The sequence below is a fragment of the Tenebrio molitor genome, chromosome 3 (genome assembly GCF_963966145.1).
Source record: "Tenebrio molitor chromosome 3, icTenMoli1.1, whole genome shotgun sequence".
Lineage (NCBI taxonomy): Eukaryota > Metazoa > Arthropoda > Insecta > Coleoptera > Tenebrionidae > Tenebrio > Tenebrio molitor.
Window position 1 is genome coordinate 18418013 of NC_091048.1, and position 23140 is coordinate 18441152.

Sequence of the window (23140 nt, forward strand, 5' to 3'; positions counted from 1 at the left end):
ATATGTATTGTAAATGTATGCATACATTTCAAAAAATACAAATACCAGAAACCTTGATTTATTGCTTTTACGTAATATTTCAAACTTTTATTCTTTTAACGATCAAATTACTTAACCCTTGCAAATTAACAGATTAAATAATTCTTTACATGAAATGTACAGACTAACGCCGAGCCCTAAAAAAGTTTTTAATTAAGAGCTTAAAGAATGCGTAGTTTTTTAATGAAATTACAAGTAAACCAGAGCTTTTATAGAAAATGTTCATTAATTTCCGCAACCTTCCTTCACCTAGCTTCAAATCCTCATAAACTGAAATCATCTCTTATAAAAATGCATTATTCTGTTAAACAGCTAGTAATTGCAAAAATGCTTTAACCTGCAACCACTTGGACGTTCAAAAATTTTTACCCTCCCTTCTGAACCATTTATTACTTTAATAATAAATTAATATTTTTTACCATATTTAAATCACATATGATTTAGTCACCGTTAGCATTAAAAATTCAAAAATGGACCAACTGCAATTAAAAAATAAAATGTGAGTGTAAAAAAGACCCATTTATAATAATCCTTGGGTTTAAGATTAAATGCCACGTTTATCTGGAAATTGTCGGAATTCTAAGAGATTTTTTGTCAAAAAAATTATAGGAGTATTATTTAGGAATCATGATCTGTGGGATTATGTTGCTGTTGCTGCAAACAATGTAGTAAAATAATGCGACGATTGTCGGCAGTTGGCCCGTAAATAAATAAGTCTGTTACTTACAAGTTGGTCTGTTATTAATGACCGTCTGAGTCGAGTCTGTGATTTATTCCCAGCGGGTAACGTTAAGCTTTCCTGAGAAATTGATTGAATTACCGGTTGGGATAAACTATTCAAGTGCTATCTACCATCAGTTTGTTTGTCAGGAATCTAATATTTCAGACCGGCATTAACTTTTTACAGCGGACACTAAATCTGCGCCCTTCTCTCGCAAAACCATCATCGCTATTTATCCAATGATGGGTTAAGGTTCTTGCTGAAATGTCCGAGAACCTAGATAAACATCCTCCATTAAATCTGTCCTCTATGATTCAAATACAAAGCAAAGTCACATTGTTATGAATCAATAGGGGCGCATAAGACTTCATTTTTAAGACCGCCGAGAGTGGAAGTAATAAAGAGCAAATAACTGGAAGTGGCAGAGTATTTTGTGAAAATCGTCCGGAAGAGAATAAGACTATTCAGAAATTGGCAAGGTAATAATAGAGCAAGGATTTTCCGGAATAGTGGAACGGAAAAGTATTCGACCTAGATAAATGGCAAGTAAAAAGATTTAGAGCGCGCTCATTCGTTAGGCAGGCAATGAAGGAGTTAAAAACGACCGGGTATTTATCACTAAACCCAACATTATGTTTCTGGTAAACACAAAACCAGAAAAACTTTAACTAATTAGGTTCGATTCTCGTCGAGTACCATCCAGAACCGGACCAAAGCTACTTTATCATTCTAAACTCTGTACTTAGCAATAATATGTGTTTAGGACCAAGATGCTTGCTAAGCTAGAAGTTTCGTCTTCCATCAAGCTGCATCGACTTGTCTTTAACGAGATTTCTCTATCGTGACCCACGGGTGGTTGAGCCATTTTACTATTCCTCTCGCTGTTTTATTGTTGTTTTTTCACACATCCCTCGACATTTGCGATTTTGTTCGAACCCCACATAATGCGAGAAATATCACAAAGGCTTCACTTGTTTACACGTTTCCGTCTAAATTAAAAACAATTTTCCAATTCGGAATTTAAAAACAGCCCCCGTGAAATCGTCGATGCCGAAACCGGATAAAATCTAGTGACTGACTTAATCTGGCGGAAAACGGGGGTAATTGAATAAAATGTAAATACGTCCTGACATTTTGGTCCTCTTTGGCCGACTCGCCCTATATAAAAAAAGTCCAATCACACCTCTGTGTCATTTTGTAAATCGATAATAAAACCAATCGAGTTCCGCCTCGCCGGTCAAACATGTTGTGGTCCTGTAACGGAACTGTTAAAATTCACTTAGAATTACTCGAAATATTGGTGCTGGCGAAATAAAACGACAAGAAACATGAGAAATTGGTCAAATAACTTGGGTGAGAAAACGTTAGTGTTTTTATATTGTCTTGCTCTTTGTTTTCGTAAGCTTAATGTTTCGAACGTTTTGCCGCCGTAAATTATCGTCGAGAGATGGAAAACTCGAGTCTTGTTTACCCGTTTCCGTTCCACGGCATTTTCTAAAAGCTAATTATCCCGACCAGGTTAAAAATAAAATTCAACGTAAAGATACAACGTTTCTCATTAAAAGTCTAGAATGTGTAATGTATTCAGAATAAATTAATAAACAATGCTTTTTAAATAGAAAAATTCTGCAATGTCCGCATTTCCTTCCACCTGTCATAATACTATCAAAGTATCCATCTACCTACACGTCTTCATTAATTTTCTACACTCATACCTGACAATGGCTTCACAATTCTTTTCATATTCGCGTTTTAAACTGGCCCACTCATGCCAAAAAAGCCCAATTTACACACGAACACGTTAAATAAACTACTATTTTCCAACGTCGCTTATGAAAATGAGTCTCAATTTTAAATTTCTTTATAATTATTTTACTCCCCTATTTTTTGAATCTTCCGGGTCTGGAGTTTCAATAAATGCAAATAACAGTGTTTTATTTTTTTATATTAACAAGTGCCCAAAAAAGGCCAATTTACAGAGGAACGAGTTGAATACAACGTTTTTTTGTTCGAAGAGCCCCTTAAAGCCTCTAAATCGCTTAAAATCTTTAAAATTAGCTTGACGTTTCGTTTTGACACAGGAGAAAATTCTCAAATTCTGATAGTGTCCAACAAAAAAATAGTATACACAATTCGTGATCAAAGTGCGATTTTTCAACTCGCAATACTATCATTAAGTGTTTGGATTAAATCATTAGACATCAACCAACCAACTGACATTATTTATTTAGATTTTAAAAAAGTCTGTTACCTTGTATTATTAGACGACTATTATTAAAGCATTATGGGGGACTTATTAATTACGATGGGCTGCCGAATTATTGTGCAATCAAACGTTTAGAGTATAAATCACAATATTCGGAATTCACACCTGTGCTACTCGTAAGTGGAGTACCTCAGGGTTCAGTACTTAGACTTCTCTGTTAAATATTTTTATCAGTGATGTGTTTTTTTGTGGCCTAACAGTACAGCCACGATGTTTGCTGATTGATGATACTCGTAAAGACAAATGTTCCACCCCATTTAAGAATCTGAATGCACCTGCTCAGAATTTAAAATTGTTGGAGGAATTAACGAATCCAAGTGTACTGTACTACAACTTGGTGCCAACATTCCACGCAGGATACATATACTATCTTGATGAAATCGTTGTTGATCAACAGGTGGATCTTAGGTCTACGGTTTTCTCTAACCTCAAATGGGCTTCACAGGAGCCACTGTGAAAAAAGTGAACCCTTACGTTATTTAGTCTTCGTTAGTTTCAAAAATATATCTCCTACCCTTCTTGAAAGCATTTACAAGTCATTTGTCAGACCTATCTGTGATTACGCAGCCTCAGTGGGGAACCCTTATTTTGCTAGAGATATTCATTCCCTTGAACAAACACAATGTCGTTTCACCAAATTGTCAGCCGCCATCAAAGACTTGCCTTACGAGGAAAGACTTGTCGCTTTGCACTTATCTCCAATGAGTAACCAGTGATTTGATGGAGACTTACAAAATTTTACATGGACACTACATTTGTAATTTACCGCTATTTATGCTTATTGCGAACGTACATTTTTGTTGCTTTAAACTTAAACTTGTTCGGGAACGTTTCAGGAAACACTGTCGACGTTAGTTCGTTACCAACCGCTTACCCAATTTGTGGAACGCTTTACAGGAAGATTTCGTCGCGGCTCCGAGAGTGACCACCTTTAAAAAGAGCCTCAATGCTCATCTTGCCTCTTGGCTGTCGCTATACATTATTCATATAATTTCTAGTACAACGTTACTATACACAGAAGCGAAGTTTATTGGTAAAATTGCCGCTTTACTTCTTCATTAATAATGATAATAATAATAATACAAGGCCCTCCTACTATGAAGCACTATTATCATTCGATTATTGAAGTTAAGCAATGTAGGGCGTGGTCAATGTTTGAATGGGTTATCGTTTCATACCTTCATTCCAGTATTGTCTGTCATCCGTAATATCGTATGAACAAACTCAGACGTGGCTGTCGTTTAAAAAATTGACGTAAAATAAAAATAAAAAAAAACATAAAAATTGTGCTTTAAAAGGAATTACATATTATAATAATACATTTCATAATACACATGAATATTTGCATTTTATGTATCTAATTCCTCTCAGGATTTTAGGTTAGGTATTTCTTTTACAATGTCGAGTATAAATTAGCAAATAATTCAGTTTCAATTTTGTTTAATTTCACGTTTACATTTAAGATTATATTATATCCCTTTTACCACTTATTATTATTATTATTATTATTATTATTATTATTATTGTTGACGGCTAACAGGCTTGACGCCCAATTAGAAGCCCTGCCAAAAAGAAAATGATACACAAAACACAATCACAACACAACAACCATTACACAGAGAGCATTCCAACACCCAGGCTACAACTACCGAGCACTCATCTGAGTAGGATCGCCCTAATTCACGAGGAGATGGAGAAGAATTTTTTGATTTGCGAAATGCTGCAACAAAAAATATCGATATGCACCATTCAACATGAAGACAACATTCTTCAGGAATCTGCGTTGCACTCGCTCCAGAAGAGAAGAGTGAACATCATATATCGGTGACCACACAAGGGAAGCATACTCGAGCCGGGATCTCACATAGGTGATGTACAGAAGCTTCAGGGTCGCGACATCAGAGAATTCCCTGCCAGCACGCAAAACAAAACCCAGTGCCCTGAAGGCAGTCCCCGCAATGGTCCGAATGTGTTCGCCGAAGGATAGTTTGGAATCGAAGATGACACCCAGATCTCTAATAGACTCACGTCTTGTAAGAATGGAGCCGTTGATTTTATAGTCAAATAAGAGAGGCTTGGTCTTCCTTGTGAATGAGACTATGCTACACTTAAGATGGTTGAGAACAAGGTTATTTAACTTACACCTTCTAGAGATCTCCTCAATACAGCCCTGAAGTCGAAGAGCATCATCAATCGAGTCTATCGTAAGGTAAATCTTCATGTTCATGTCATATTATTCATTAGCAGCTCATAAAAATATAGATAGACTTCACATGACATCATAAACTAAAGCGGTATCATATTTTCTGGGTAATTTTTCGTTGACAAATTTAATTTAATTAGACGGAGCTATCTTCTTCTTTTAGGAAACAAGATGGGGTGGATAAATTTGAAATGCGAATAAAAGTGAAAAAGTCTAAAACCAATGTTTGGCCATCATTAAAATTTATAAGCTTAGAACGGGTAATCTTAAGAGAGTTCTTTCTTAAAAGCGACAGCGCCGTTTATCATTAAAAATACAATAATCCGTTCGATTGTGCAAAACAATGAGTGTTTATTTTCAATGAAGCATTTTTAATAAAATCCCAATATTTACATGATTAAGCTCTTGTCCGCTCCATCGATTTTGCTTCCCGAGCTATTTTATTGGCGGAGTGGAAAGCTAGAAATATTATCGCATTCTACCCTCAAATCAACAAAAATATTTCCTGATAGATTTATGGTTTTTAATCTTGTATAAAACTAGTCAATAACAGGCTCGTTTTTTTTTAATAAAAATAACATGTTAAATATGCCAGTGGGAACTAGTTCGTGGCAGATCGCAATCAACCTGTTCAACGAAAATATCATTCTTACAAATTATTTGAGCAGGAGTAATTTATTACTTAAGTTGTGACGTTTTTATATACTATAACCACATCGATTTCGCTTTTTGCGTCGATTTAAGTGTAAATTTAGGTCCTTTACCTGGAAATCGTGGAAAACATCGACAGGGTCTATTATTATAATAGAGATAGACAGAAACTCCCACAGGATGTTTCGTTGGAGGCTGGAGGGTGCCAAGGAAGTAAGAATGTAATTTGATCCACACAGCCTGCTAAGCTAACCGAGATTGGTGTGGCTGACAAGAGGGTTAAAGTGAACGCCAAGCGTTTGAGAGTTAGACCATGCTGCCTTCACAGAAAGTTTACCCATTTGCTAATGACTCTAAGAATGACTTGTGAGGTAGGCACCGCGAAAACTACACGTCATAAAAAAGGTTTTCAAACACGGCTTAATGATTTCATGCGACTTGACCTTTAACAAAGCGTGCCCCAGCTAAGACCATTAGATTTCATATTAAATCCACCCAATTTACCCATGGCTGTTTGTACAAGTACAAAATGATAATTTGTTGTAGGTAGTTTTTTTCTTGAAGACTAAATTAAACCATAATCTAGTAAAATAAAATTTAATTTTCATTAAAGCTCCAAAGGAAAAATTAAAAAAAAAAAACAGAATAACGATAGGTACGGTTAATTAGACTAAACATTAATTACGCACTTGAGGATCATGCAGCGGTTTAGACCGAACCTGTTGTGTTACGTTGTAATTTATTAAATAAATGAGAAAACAAGGAGATATAATCACAAACCTGCGTTCTCGCAATGAATTTTAACACCCATAAAAGATATTATCTGGAGCTATTTTAACACAGCTGCAAATCCATACAGCTTTTTGTCATTTGGGAATTTTGTAAACTACATAAATTCTTGGTTGTGGCACAGAAGGCTCTACCATAGATGAGAAATTTATCGTACATACGTGAATAAGTTCAATCAATAAATGAATATAGTGAACAAAATTACGTTCACTTTACGCTACCAACGACAGGGTGCACTTTTAGTAAACAAAAATGATAAATGTATCTTAAGTTTGAGTTTATATCTTTGATGAAAGTTTTTTTTTCTTAATGCTTTAACCACCTTAAATCTAGAAAGTAAGGTTAAAAAATAATTAGCTCTAGGCATTTTTTTTGATTTTGAAAAATCTTAATATACTTAGGCTGTTCTAAATATGATCAAATACAGCTTTCCTTTATTATTGCATCAGCCGTGGAAATTTGATCATAAGAAAAGTGAAAACTAGGGACCTCGATTCTTGACCTTGATAAGATGGCAGTTTTGTGCTACATGTGTTACCGGCATTGTGCAGTCAATCCGAGAAATGCCTAGTCACTTGTCAGTCTGCAAAGTTCATCCTATCTCAGACAATCTGGAAACTGAGAAGAAATTATCTTCACTTTCTCTAGTACCTAGTCAAAGTCAAAGTAAGAATGGATAAGCGGTGTATGTTTTTCACACATCTTAGAGTATGAAGCAACCAAAATAATTTAACGGTGTTTCCCTCTCATCATAAGAAAGAGTTGAAATGATCGATATTATAATTAAAAAAAGAAAAAACGAAAATAAGAAAAAATATAATGCATTATGTACTATTCCGGACACGGAATCTTGGCCAACATTTTTTAGACATTTCTAAAAGAATGATGTAAACCAGTCATTAGTCATTAATAAATGACAATTATTAAAAATCACTTTGAAGTTTTTCTTGTGACATCAAAAAGCAGGGAAATGGCATTATCGAGTCAAAAGTTGGGTTATATTCAATAAAGCCGGTTCACACATATTTGTCAGTTAAATGTCAGTCGTGGCCAAGATTCCGTGTCCGGAATAGTAGTTATGTGTATTTTCATTGCACTAGTGTGAATTTTATTTTTACGTTTCATTATTTCCTGGAATTACATTTAATTTTTGACATGAATAAATTGAGTTTTTGGCGTTTAGAATTTTTTACCTTTACATGGAAACACTTATTTATACCTACCTAGTTGTCCTTTGATTTTGTAAACGGAATGAAAAACATATTACGAGTAATTATTACGAGTTCAAGTCCTCACTTTGACTAATAAGTACTAATTAAAATGAGAATCTCACCTTCTTAGATAGCAAATTGTCTGAATTAGACGGCATTTTGCAAATTGTCCAAAACGCTTTAGTCAATCTGCAAATAACCAAAAACAACAGTCAGTCCGCAGATTGCCTACCGATATGGGCATTCTGCAGGTTGACTAGACATTTAGCGGATTGACCGATTTCGCACGTTGTCGATAACAGATATATGCTGATATGAGGTAATAAAATTTATCTAGGTTCAAATAAAGGATTATTTTTCATTCCAGGGTTGTCCTTTCTAATGTAATAAATAAACAATACAGAGTCACAATATAAATCTTATCTATACCTAGTACGAAGAGCTAAATTGTACTGCTTGTATTATATGTATTATAAGGTGTTTTACGTAACTTTCCGAGATCTACGCCGAATTTATGCAACTCAATATTCAGTAGTCACAAAATGCTCGATACCAAAATATACGATTTAGTTATGATTAATTATTAATTACTTATCGTTAATGAAAGTTATAGTTATAAATGAAGAGAAGTATTACTGGTTTTAAAGTTCGTCAGAGTCGGAAAGTTACGTGAAACACCTTGTATGTATATATGCTATATCTTCAAAACCAGAGCTGATAAATAATGTCTGCTATTATATTAGTAATTACCAAGGACATATTAACTTAACTTATTGCGTCCAAGTCCATTTTGGTTATTGACCGGTGTGATCAGAATCAGACTACGACTTTTTTAAAGAGCCTTTCACAAGTTCATGCAAAATTCAGAATTTCTTTTACTCGAATCGTGAAGTGATGGTCTAATCTATTAATATTGTATCTATCTTTTCTCGGAAAAATCGCCTTGATACACAACTCACGACCCACAACCGGCGCACGACATGATTTTATGATGCGATCCGTGATGAATTCTTTTAGCACTGGCTGATCCGCCTCAATAGCGTTTCCTTTGACATTATATTCTTAAAATACGAGAGCCAAGATTTAAAGTAATTTATGATCTTATCCACTTCCTAGAAGATACAAATAACGACCTTAAGACATTAAGAAAATTAATTGCTGCTGAACCACGCAATAAATAAATAATTTCTCTGTGAATCAGAATAATTACTTTCCAAGATTTTTTCTTTTATGAGAGTTTAGACACATACTAACATAGTTATAATAAATAATAATTTTCCATTAAATTATTATGTACCGGGACATTTTTTTAACATTGAACATAGCCCATACTTATTCCCTATGTTCAGTTTAAAAAAAACACAGGTCAATGCATGTATGTAATCACGTAACCAAGGTAACGAAAATAAGTACTTGACAGTTTAACAAAATGGTCAAGTTGTTTGAAGAAGAACACATAATGCAGTTATTCTATGCCAATCAGAGCATTAGAAATGTGCGTGACATTTCCAATGCAACACATGATAGACCAATTCTATCAATCGGAACAATTTTTAACATTATTTCAAAATCTCTGGTGTTCGATATAGTTGGTTGCATAGCAACTCACAATGCATTGATCTGTGTTTTTTAAAATTGAACATAGGGAACAAGTATGGACTATGTTCAGAGTTAAAAAATGTCCCGGTATATGCACTCTGTTGTTGAAGTGAAAACTTCTTTCAGCGCATACATTATTATTCCAGGTAAGTGAATTAATTTTCAACCGTCACGCATCACACGTCACGCCATTACATCGTCACGTCACACGTTCTGAGGTGGAAGGCTCATTCCAGTAAGTTTAGGAGAGCCGAATTTAGCCAAGCGAGCGAGAAACTGTCAGCTGTGCGACTTTCAAATTTTCGTTGTATTTTCATTGTGTTGCTATGTTGCTAAGTTTAAGCGACACCAGTGCAGAGCTGCAGGAGTAGTCATAATATACAAAAACGATAAAGACACGACAAACATTGTAAATATGTAGATGGATGTAGTATACAGGGTTATTCACGGGAGAGGTATTTCTGAATTTCTTTTTACGGCAACCCATTATACACATTGCAACAATATCTTGATTTAAAATTTTGAAAATAATTATGACTGAATCCACGATGGCTCTTAGTTCTGTCTCTTTGACGTTAAAGCAAAAAATCTTTGTCAATTCGAAAAATGTGTTTTTACAATAACGACGAAAAGAGTGACATGCTCCTAATTTATGGAGAGTGTGGAAAGAATTCTGTCGCCGCTGTGGATGTTTAGAAGCCGATGGTAGACACTTCGAACACCTTTTACACTAAATTAATGTGTTAATTTATTTGTTGAATTTTGATTAAATACATACAGGTTATCTGTCAATCTGACATTTCTCACAAATCTATCCAACTTACTTTGATTTCTAATTTAAAAGAAACAACACATTTGATTTAGTAGTTACTGCCATTGGTATTGTTGGTTGCGGCAAAATAAAAATTCAGAAGTACTCCTCTCGTGAATAAACCTGTATGTATACAGGCTGTTCTCGAAGTTGAGGCGTTTCTTTTAAAATGTGATAGTATGCGTTGTTTTAAAGAGTTTTAACCAAAATGACCTTAGTAAAATGTGTACGGCAATGAAGATACAATAAATTAATTTTTTTGGAATTTTTGAAACCGGTCCTGCTCAAAATTGCGCTGATTTGTTAGAAATTAGAATTGACAAAAAAAATCAAATGAGCATGGACGTTAATCAAAAAAACTGTCAGAGTTGTCAAATTAGTCGGAATGGGTTATCATATCATTACGAAAATAACGAGCTCACAAATATTTGCTAATGTATGGGCAATATTATCAGAATACAGCTGCGGCGTCCAGAGAGTACCCACCTAAGTACGCAGAGTAGCGGAGAAATAAACAGAACCAGACTCACAATTTTAAAAAACTATAAAACTTCACAATCAATTATCTCCGTTAATACAAACATTTTCCTGAGAAGAGTTTGGGTGAAATTCTTAAGAATAATGTATGGTACTTCGTGTTACAAGGAACGCGCCAACTTCGAAAACACTTTGTATATTACTTAAAATGAATTACGAACGTCATAGAAGTTTTTACTTCTGTCGTGCGATCTTAAGCACACACTCTTTTTTTTGTCCTAGGGAAGGTCCAGCATCAGTACCTATGTTTTCTCATCTGAGAAGGCTAAGGCGTTAGCAAATTTTTTTATAACAACATTTAAATAACAATCATACCACTTTTAAATAATTTTTCCTGTTAAATGGCCCGTTCTAAATATGACCAGACTTTTCCATTTCCACATGTATATCCGCTCTTAAATATAATATTTAATTTATGTTCATGTCCTATCCATTATTCCTGTTTAACAGTTGACCATTTGAGATAATTATTAATAAAAAAAAAAATTAACATAGTTATTATCTACAGTGACGCCATTTAAATGTGAAGCAAACTAAAATAGCAGAAGAAAGGTATTTAAGGTGCTTTCAACAACGAATTCAATATATTGAACAAAATGATTTCCACTTCGTATTGGGTAATTTACCAAAGTTCGTCGTTCTCATCATTCCAGATAAATATTTTATAGTAATTCCAACTGATTACTTTCGTGTTCTTTTTAATTTTGGAAACTTTCGTCTGATGCCCTTACATGATGTGTCTTGTTATATGTAATCGAAAGAAAATTGGAAATCAATACGCCTTTTAAAATTTTAATAATAACAGACTCTAAAAATGCATGTTGGGTCATGAAGTAATATTTTTTTATTGCACCCGTTTGTCCACAATTGACCGTGTTATCAATTATTCGTACCACTTCAAATATGTACTGATAATGATAATACCTGTCAGGGGATCGTTTCCAGTCATAAAAACTGCATAAATTCCATTATTCCAGTTGCAATAGAAATACCTATCAGCAAACGAAACATGTTTCTTACACAACCATAGACATTTGTCACTATTGTATGTTTACTGTTTTGAAGCTATTACAATAGTTACTTGAAATTCAGTACGCTACACTTGAAGGTAATCAATCCATTCTTACGGCAGTCAGCGATGTCTTCAAGCATCTCATCTTACTTTACTTTTTAGTATAAGAGTCGCTTAGTTTGAGCAAGTGAACAAATTTGCGTCAGCGTGACGTGAAAACTAAAATATACTCGTACTGAAAAATTGCACTCTCCGTTATACCACTTTCAAATTTCGTACGATCAAAAATAAAAACTTACGACCACTGTCTGTGTCATTACGTTCGTTATTTAAGTCGCCAGATAAAAATACTTTTACGACTATAAAACCAAAATTAGACAATCTCAATTGATTCGAGAGTCATTAAATATTTTTAGCGAGCCACCGCGATCCTATTACTCCATAGTGCAATTATCAAACCAGATTTTAACTAAAACGAAGGTATAATAATGACTACAGAAATATTTTAAAGCTATAAACGAAAACATAAAGCGACCAACAACGCCGTGCTACGACCGACTAAGGGTTTATATGGGGACGGTATGTGTGAACTTATTAAAGTTTATAGTACACGAGCAACGAGAATTGTGTCTTTGTCATTAAACTTAATCAGATTTCTTATTACAAAGTGAGTGTAATCAGCCTGAGAACAAATTAAAGCTTTACGACTTAGACTTTATAGATTTATTATATAGGAATTTCGGAATTGAGAAACGAGACCAACACAATTGCATTTTTGCTAAAATTTTATTGAATCAAATGTATAGCAAATAATTGACGTCACGAAATGAAACAAATAAATCAATTGCAAGAAATTCCATCACAAACTTTCACAAATATTTTTAAACTGTTCTAAATGTAGATTGTTTTTAGCAGTTTATTAAAGTCATGGACTAATGATACCTCTATCTTTACTTTGATTCAAAGGATTAGCAGTTAAAAATAGTTGGCGACTTCTTAAAAATCCAATGCAAAATTTTCAAAAATAGGGTCATATAAACTATGACTAATGCAATTGGTACAGTTTTTTGTTAGGGTATTTTAAAGTAAACAAAAACAAAAGTAAATTAATCCCGTTCGCTGATAGATTTCAGGTTCCAAAACAATACACAGTGAAAAATACTAAATGCACCATATGAATTGTCTTTCAATATACAATTGGTACCCGTGTAAAACTTTTCGCGCTACCTGTAATCCTACGCGCAAGGTGTTTACTTCGTGAATTGACAGCTGTCTATCTGAACGGATTTTCGATACAAGCATTTTTTATTTTTAAAACCTGTTGTTGATTAATGAATGATAATTATGATGAATTTTTACGCGCCGTGCTATTTTTTATCGCGTAGCTAAATGTTGTCACGTGTCTCCGGATCTGTCAAAAAACCTAAAATCTATGGATAAATTGAGTTTACACGACATTGTTAGTGATGGATTTATTTTACATTCTTTATTAAATTGTTCTCAACGGTCCATGTTTGTTTCCTTTTGTTTTTCTATTTTTTGGTTCTTCTATCATTCGCTGGATAATTAAACCCTAGATGTTTTCATCTTATTTTTCATTCCATATTAAAAAAAATATATTTCTCTACGACTATTAAAGAATGAATGCATTCTTGTTGGATATTCAATAATTCCAGGCCCCGTGTTAGAATATAGGGCTGTTGGCGAATCACATCCCTCGTATTTTCATTCTAGAACGGCAGATCGCCAATAGGATGCGTTTGTAAACAATAAGTTAGGCATCGCGTAGCAAACACTAAACGAGGCACAATTTTAATTGTCAAATATTAAAAATCAAATTAAATAAAATTTTCAAAGATTGATTTTTCTTGATATAGTCGTGGAGAAAGTACCTATAGTCTTTAACTCACGAATAATGGCTATTATTCACTCGGATGATTCCACCACTCGTCTACGGCTCGTGTTGCAATTTTCATGTACAAATGTACAAATCATAACATATTCCAAATTGTTTTGATTAAAGTACATACTTACTTTAAAAAAAATACCTAGGTATACTGACCATGCTTACGTTTTCCATTTATGTACTTATATTTTTATGAAGTTCTATACCCCAGCTTCAAGATATGTATGTTTTAATTGAAATCGGTAAATTTCTCTTTTTATTTGTGGTATTCTCACGGCTCATTTAAATTTTCCACACAGTAATTATATTAAATATTAGGATAGAAGTGATACACAAACTTTGCAAAACATGTGCTAAAATTACGAGACGGTTTATCGTTATGAATGATGAGTGTGCCCGCCATAACGAAAATAAGCAAATATTAAGAGATAAAAAACGGCATTCGCATATTTCAACGATCGTAATTTTTAATGGCATTGTAAATCAGAAAACGATATAAAATTGTTCCATCTAATAACGAAAAAATGGGACTTTGTAGCAGTTTCTGTTATTGCGTGAATATTTATACCTTTCCATTTTACGGCGATATTTTCGCGTACTTTCCAATTTTATTAATTTTCACAGCTCGGCTTTTAAAAAAATTGAAATGCTCATTTAATTGCTTTAAAAGCCTAAGCAACGATTATACAGCATGTCCCACGCAAGACTGCACACCCTCGTAATTTTATTGTTCGTAGGTCGGCTCGAATAAAAGAAAAAACAGATTACATTAGTCGATCTTTTAGTTTTGCAATTCTGGGAGCGTTTATTTATTCTCTCGGCCTTAAAATATATTCCTTTGCCGAGAGGAGGCTGTTTAATTTACCGAAATCATTATTTAATGTCAATTGATCAGCAAAAATGTGGCGTGGGTTATTTGAAAAGCTACAAAAAATCGGTTCGCGTTGGGGGTAAGTCGGGTTCAGATTTCGCCCTTCGAGGGAGAAAAATGGACAAAGTAAGCGCTAATTCTGAGCTTATTAGACAGAGCTCAGGTTCGCATTCATAATTTTGTTTTAAACCGTAATTAGGGAGGCACTTAAAAGAGAACTAGCTGCTTGTAAAAAACGAGACGATGATTAAATTTAAACGGAAATTAGGCGGCATCGGTTCGCTTGTAGTGTGTGCGTAATTATTGTCTTGATGTAACGTGATTGCGAATTCCACGTTTGGGTTTTGGGCAAATTAAGGCAATTAAATGGACATTTCCATAATTAATTCGGCCCGGTATCTATTCACAAACACATCCTGGACAGTTTATGAAAACATAATAAGCAACCAAAAACGTTTCGGTTTCGATTTCTTGCTCAAAATTAATGAGTGGCTTCGAACCCTCAATTATAATTCGGAACTAATAATAATTTACAAACACACACCCCATCCACCGCGGACAGTAATAAACCGGCACCGCCTCGCAACAAATTTTCGACGGACATTCCTCAAACAGGTCACGCAAATCATCAATAAATTTCATAAAAATTTACTGTGTTGATGAAAATTCTGTTGGAAGCTTTTTCCCGATTCGACTCAATCTCCCAACAAATGCCGACGCTTTCATGGACCACCTGATCGCCGGTCTGACTTCGTGTACACCATACATCAAAGTGAAAGAGCTTTTTAGCCGCACAATTCGAGATGTTTAATATTACCTTTGATTTTATATTACTAGATTGGCCACCTAAATGGAAAACCGTATGCAAGAAATTTTACTTTTGGATGCCACTGATAGAGAGCGTAGCAATCAACGAAACAAATTTTTACAGTCGACCGAATGAATTTGTGAGCACTAATTAGAGTTGATGAATATTCAGGCGAGCGGTTCTTTCTTTGCAACTTTTCACAGAATCACAGACGCAGCAGCGTACGCTATCAAGGGCCGAGCCAAGCCAAGTAGTGGAGCAAAATCGGACTGAAATTATGACTTCTAGCGATTCCAAGGTATAACTCAATGAGACCGATACTATCTTGTAGAGGACATTTTGGGACATAAGGAATGGTCATCTACAACTTTTTTTAATAAGACCGAACTTTGAAAACGGCTTTTATACGTAGTTGAGGTGTAATCCGAAACACTACGTTTCTCGTAACATTTAACGCTGTGTTAATTCAACTATTGAAGCTATAATTTTGATTTTTTGTATATTTATAATAAAAAGTACAGCGCTTCCAATAGTGAATTGGAAATTTCGCAAATATTGAGAGTTTTGAAAAAAATAATTAATAAATTTAGATTAATCACAAATGCGCATAGTAAACTTCACTCTGCTGGGACCTATGTGAAATGTTGAAAATTTCGATACACATGCAGCGAGTCAAATGTAACTAAGATATCGGAAAAGTTTTTAAAAAAAGAATTAATTCTGTGGCCTGTATACTTTTTGAGAAAATAATTATTTTTGTTAGCCGTGTCAAAACAATAATTGTAAAGTTTTGAGTAGGTAATATTTTTGTATTTTTGCTAAAATTTACCTATGTACTTTAAATGCTTTCTTCTTCGTTACCCTCATCCTCATATAAACAAGAAACATTGTTCTGACATTTTTTCCAAGAACAATCACTGCAGCATTTGAAGACTTCCTTCATGCACATATGTACAATTATTGTTTTTTTTTTAAGAAGGATAGATAAGCTATGGTAGATACTTTCACACCATTACCAAAAAAGGTTGTGGTATTCGCTCCACCTTAGGAAATAATTAATCATAATCTTCAGAAGAACAAAGTACGGGGTCATTATAAATGATTGTCCCATCGCAGTAGGCGTTGGTGACGTAGTTGAATGTGCCTCAAGCTTTATAACATGAGTGAGACTAGCATCCCCGATAGGTAGTGCTGCTGGCGGTAGTGTAAATTTGTCTACACTAGTACTAGTACTAGTACACTATTGTCTAACGTTGCGAAGCTAGAGGCACATCCCAAATTTGTGCGGGTTTTCAACGCCAACTGCGATGGGACAATCATTTATAATGATCCTGTATATAAGGTGCTGCTTTTTTTCGGTTCCGGTCTTTTATTAGGTTTGTCATATTTTTCAATATTGTGAAATGATACTCCAATGTATCAGCCTTTAAAGGGAATATTCAATTACTTTAGGGATTTCATTGTTTGGTGTTAAACTATCACATTTTTCTTGAACAAAGACCAAAGCGGTGGGTGGTATTTTTTTCGTTAATATAGTTTACTGAGGTCACTTAGTATAAGAGTTTAATGCTGTGATATTTAGCGTCACAAGCAAAGCAAAAAATTATTTCTCCACGACTATTAAAGAATGAATGCATTCTTGTTGGATATTCAACGAAAGAATGATATCAATTCCATATCCAGTGAGAGAAAATGCTAAAACCCACGGCTGTCGACCAATCCATCCCTGCATCCCTCGTATTTACATTCCCTCACCCGCAGATCGCCAATCAGATGCGTTTCTGAACAATAAGTCGCGCATCGCGTAGCAACCGCTAAATGAGGCACAATTTTAATTGTCAAATAGTAAAAGTCAAATTAAATTAAATTCAACCTGACATTAGAAAACTGATAAACATTTTTTGCACGGACCAATTATGCCAAAATAATAAATGTATGTGCATGAAGGAAGGCTTAAAATGCTGCAGTGATTGTTCTTGCAAAAAATGGCACAACAATGTTTCTTGTTTAGGTATATGTATGAGAATGAGGATGATGAAGAAAGTATTTAAAATAGGTACATTTTAGCAAAAATTCAAAAATTGACCTACTCAAAATTTTACAATTATTGTTTTTAGACGGCTACACTCTCTATCTACATCGATATAGACGACTAAATACGCGTGCCGGGTTATTTTTGCCTTCCAGGAGCCGCCGCGCATTTGCTCGTCGAATAAAAACATTATTTTCCCAAAAAGTATACGGGCTATCGACTTAATTGTTTTTTTCAAAACTATTCCAATATCTTAGTCACATTTGACTCGCTGCATGTGTATCGAAATTTTCAACATTTCACATAGGTCCCAGCAGAGTGAAGTTTACGATGCGCTTTTTTGATTAATCTAAATTTATTAATTTTTTTTTTCAAAATTATCGATATTTGAGAAATTTCCAATTGACTGTTGGGAGCGCTGTACTTTTTAGTATAAATATACAAAAAATCAAAGTTATAGCTTCAATAATTGAATTAACACAGCGTTAAATGTTACGAGAAACGTAGTTTTTAGTACACATCAACTACGTATAAAGTCCGTTTTCAAAGTTCGGTCCTATTAAAAAAAGTTGCAGATGACCATTCCTTATGCCCCAAAATATCCTCTATATTATACAAGATATTATAGATCTCATTTAGTTATACCTCGGTATCACCTACGCTCAGAATAAAAACCTTCCTTCATTTCGCTGTTATCTATCTTTAACAGTTGCCTCTATTTGCGGCCACTTTTCCATAAGCAACGGTATTCCATCGTGTAGAGAAAAAACTTAGCTTTATTTTGATATAATTTATGAGGATAGGTTATGATATGAACATATAAATTAAACAGAGACGTAGGTACCTGTTTACACCCTGTTGCCAAAAGGTTGGGGCCAAGTGAGAAATGGCAACCCAAATTTTTTAAGTTCTTTACACATCTCTCTTTGAAATGAATTATAATTTATCAAAAACGAGTGAACGAAATTGTTTGCAAAAAATAAATTAATTTAATTTTAATTAAAAATACTTGCGGCTAAATTTTCGGGTGCAACTGAACTGCGCACAAAATCCATTAGATCCTTAATCCGACACTCAAACTGCGCTCAAGAAATTTTTTCTACCTGGACTGACCTTTACAAACACCTGAACTGCGCTCAGTATCCAAAAGGATTAGAGAGATGGTGAAGTAACCATTGATTCAAATTCCTTTTCCCTCACAAATCAAATTATTTATTTCAATATTTTTACAAAATGTAAATGTTTATATTATAATACATAACATAAAAAGTAATATATTTACCTATTACAAATTCGCAATACTGCTAAATTTATACGAAATACATTTAACAAAATTATAACGTCATATTTCATGCCTATCTAACTGTATAATTTTTGATCGGATAAACTTCTGTTTTAACAATATTTTCCGTCGAATATATTTCTTTTCATTTCGCTTAATAGAATTAAGTTTTACATATGTGTCGGTTTGCATTTCCAACAATACTTTTAAAAATGAATGTATGTTTGGATATGGGCTTGAATTTTCTCTTTTAAATTTAGAATGGAAAGATTCGCATGTGTTTGTCGTCCTTAAAATGCTGCAACTGTTTTCCGCCCATATCTCTGGGGGAAATTTAGACTCACTGTCGATGTAATTGTCAACCAAATAATCAGCAAACTGGTCAAGTTTCGAATTTTCTGGTTTTTCGCACATGAAATCTTCCGCGAAACAATCTCCCACTTCCGCCGGTGGAAGAAATGTCAGGCCGAATAAATGTTTTAGCCAGGTTCCAATAGGAGACTGCTCGTTTTTATATTCTGAAGCTAGTCCCAGTTGCTGTATTTTACGCCACCTGTAATAAAAAATCATTTTAAGTTATGTATTATTTGCTTAACAAATAAAAAAGAAATATGAAATAATACGTACCATGATTGCGCAAGATGGAATCGGCATCCAATAATTTGAACTCCTTGCCAAACTTCTTCGACGCTTAAATAAACTGCCATTTCGAAATCAATTACAATAGTCTTCGGGTTTAGAATACAATGCATCAAATCACATTTTTCTTTTAATATATTAAATAGTCTTAAATATGTACTTTTTGATTTATTTTTCAATAAACAAAATACTACCGGCACATAAACCTCATTGCACAATGCATGTATGGTAAAAAGTTGCCCAAAGAATTTTGTGCAAAATTCGAATGTGCCGTCCATGTAAAGAGTGTCTTGTTGGCACATAAATTCGATATTGCTTTTACAAGAAAACACAACGATATTTTCTGATAGATTGTTACACAACAAGAACGGTTCTTCCTTACTTGTTTTTAAGTTCGCAGTATTTAAAAATATTTGTACCTCTTCAGCCGATCTTGGCAATTTTGGCACTAATTGTAATCGTGCACGATTAATATTGTTTCTTATGTATGGAAAATCGGTGACAGATATAGTTTCTAATGCGTCTCTTTGATTATTTAATTCTTTCCGAATTAATTTCGCTGGTTTGGCAGAAATGTCTTCTTGGGCTTGTCTCTTTAAGGAGTTACTGACTTTTTGTCTTACCAATAATTCTTCTTCCAAATTGTGATTGTGAGTACCTTCTTTTCTCGAAAAAACTGAATTTAGAGTGTAAACTGTTGCTATGCAATTTTTGTTTGTACACCGCCACACTGTTTCTTCACTTGTTTTTAAAACTCTGTATTTTCTAAACTTGTATTTTTCAAAAATTAACAACAACTGTCCACGTTGACTTAACATAGTATCAAAATTTTCCATATTTACGCTTTTAGTAAAACTAAAATTCACAAATAACTTATATTTGTTACTTATACCTCACTTATTTATAATTTTTCCTCACCTTCTTACCACTCCTTCCAGCCCCCACTAAACAGTTTTTTGAAAATTGTTATTGGCCATCACCCTTCTCGGTTCTCCTATCTGCTCAATGGACAACTATTTGACATAGATAGTTTTTGGAAATTCATAATGTTGTTAGAGCGGCCTGTCCAATTTGGTTTATGAATTATGATGCCGCCGACAAGTACCTACCTACTTTCGATACGTTGGTGGGCCCTCAAAGAACTGGGAAAATCCCAACATTTGGCGTCTGTTTGTCGCTATCCTGTGGCAAAATCCACATGAGGCAACGTCGAACGAAACAAACAAAAAAAGTATGTACCTGCATAAGTACTGAGCGCAGTTCAGTTGAAGATTAAGCAACCCTTCTGATAACCTGACTACCTGTTCCTAATCTGTGCGCAGTTCGAGTGCCTCCAAATTTTCATAGGCAACCCGGCAGAAACATATATCCCCTTATTGTGAATAATTAGTTTCTGATTTTAATAATGTATTACATTAATTACATTAATTTGCTCAAAATAAAATAATATGTATTATCCGTTCACCTGATATCCGCACTGTCAGTGTCATTTTTTATTCAAATTGGTCGAATGTACATCAAAATTTCGACTTTTCTTTTGAGTGTACATTAAATCTAGTGATAAATAAATTGCTACTGTCAGATAGAAGAAGTTGGGTTATAAACTGGTGTTTCAAATTATTTTATTTAACGCTATTTAAGGTATTGCATCTAAATCTTCCTCAGAATAGAACTCCAATTCTGATCCTGAATCGGACGCGGCAAGAGAAATAATTGTTGGAGGAACATCAGCAATAGATAAATGACTCATATGCCTTTCTAATGTGGCAACATTATTTTACGTAAATTACCAAGTTAGTATAATAGGGATTTTAAATATTACCAACAGCTTGTCAACCTGACAGTGCGGATGTCAAGTGAACGGATAATACATAGTAGTCATAGTTCCGATTGTAGAAAAAATGTTGTGTGTGTTGCGAGCGCAAGTGTACTATTGGGAGCACGGAAATTCGGGCAGACTTGAAATTTGATGTGAAATAGGCTTTAAATGCTAGACGACTTAATAAACCTCATTTTAATATCTACTATTGTTGCATGTCATTTTGACAAATTGCATTCATCAGTCCTGAAAAGTTGCAAGTGCTTAGATGTGATTTTCTGGAAACTAAACAGTCTTTTATTAAACTTTGGAAATTACAGTCGCGGACAAAAAAATAGGACAATATTTTTTCGCTAATGTAAGGCTCTATACTATTTCTATGGTTACTATTAAAATATTTATTTATTTATAAGCCAGGTTTACTTAACTCAATTTTAGTTAAATTTCGTAATAAGACTTGTCCCACTTTTTCTGTCCGTGACTGTAATAACTAAAATGTAAAATAATTGTGCATAACTGTTTATTTCGTCAAAATTAATTGTTATGACATTTATGACAATAAAGCTTAGACTACATTGGGTTTTTTTAAATGACATAAATAGCTGCCCGAAATTCCATGCTCCCAATAGTACATTGTCAATCTCTCAATCAACATCAACAATGTATCACTTTGCGTTCTTAATACACAAAGAACTACATATTTCGTGTTAGTTTCCTGAGATACATAACGTGAAAAGTCAACAAACAAACAGTTACCATTGATACTCGGGAATGAATTTTATAATAATTTTTTAAACTAAAACAATGATTTAGTGATTACAGTATGAAATAAAACGCATTGCGTTATATGTCCAGTAATATTTTAAACAGTAACTCGTCGCCTGGTCTGTTCCCGTCGCGTTCTGGAAACATTTCGAATTTCGACTCGATAGTGCGATACTCCCGTGCGATACTCCGAACTCCGCGCTTTATTTAAGTTACGACAAGCTTACTCTGGCGACAGAAACGTAACGTATGTCTAACCGAATTCACACAGCGGCAATAGGCGCTCCCTCTGGTATCCGCATCCAAAAGTTTGCAGAAAACTGGTTCCATTGGTGGCCAATCTAGTAATATAAAATCAAAGATATTACCATCAGATAAAACTTCTTGACCCGAATCGAACGATGCCGAAGGTCTGAAATGTCGCAGTTTGCGAAAAAATAACCACTGACTCGAGAAGAATTGAATCTTTTGTAGCATATGCAGTAATGGAGGCCATATTTTATTACTCCCCCACCAATAACTCAAAACTTTTCACTGTTTTCAAACTCTCGAAACTGCTCAAAGGTGCATCGCAATGAAAAATGTTCGACGAAGCAATCCACGCGCTCTAAACCAAAGACCAGTTACAATTTAATTACGGTAACATTAACAGGTTTTTTTATACCACAAACCCACACTTTCAATTAAGGGAAGCAGTTTGGTAGAGTTTTTTTTTTAATTTCGTTGTAAGACAACATTTTCCAAATCCTAAATGTCAAAGTGTCTCTTCAATTCTGTAAAACATAGAAAGAAACAAAGCAAAAATTTTTTTTTATTCAATTCAATTACTTCTTAGTGTTGAAATGAAAAAAAATATAAGAAAAAATCAATTAAAAATGATAAAATACCCAATACTTATGTAAACATATAAATAAAATTGGACTTTGTCTGCCTGGTTGTCTCTTTGAATCCATTTAATTCAAAAACTATTGGATCGATTTCTTTCAAACAAAGTTTGTTGGAAAGAAAAATTGCTAGTTGTGTTCTACACTTCGTTTCGTCACGATATGACGTCATAGAGTTGTCTAGTAACAACAACATTATGTATCGAGTAGATAGCGGTGTGTATAGTGGGCTCGCCTCACACTTATCCTTGTTTCGTCGATTTTAATCTAGGCGACGCATGGTGGTGTCATTGCA

At 34.1% G+C, this 23140-nt stretch overlaps 1 protein-coding gene and 1 long non-coding RNA gene across 2 annotated transcripts in view; both read right to left on the bottom strand.

The window, feature by feature from the left end:
- LOC138125669 (5-hydroxytryptamine receptor-like) overlaps nt 1-23140 on the bottom strand; it is a 256405-nt gene that overhangs the window by 223646 nt on the left and 9619 nt on the right. The gene's annotated exons all lie outside the window — the stretch shown is intronic.
- Nucleotides 18646-22354, bottom strand: LOC138126658 (uncharacterized). Its single transcript, XR_011157906.1, has 4 exons — nt 20617-22354; nt 20296-20559; nt 19366-20232; nt 18646-19291 (listed from the first exon to the last, which is right to left on the bottom strand). It is a non-coding gene; the product is annotated as an uncharacterized lncRNA (long non-coding RNA).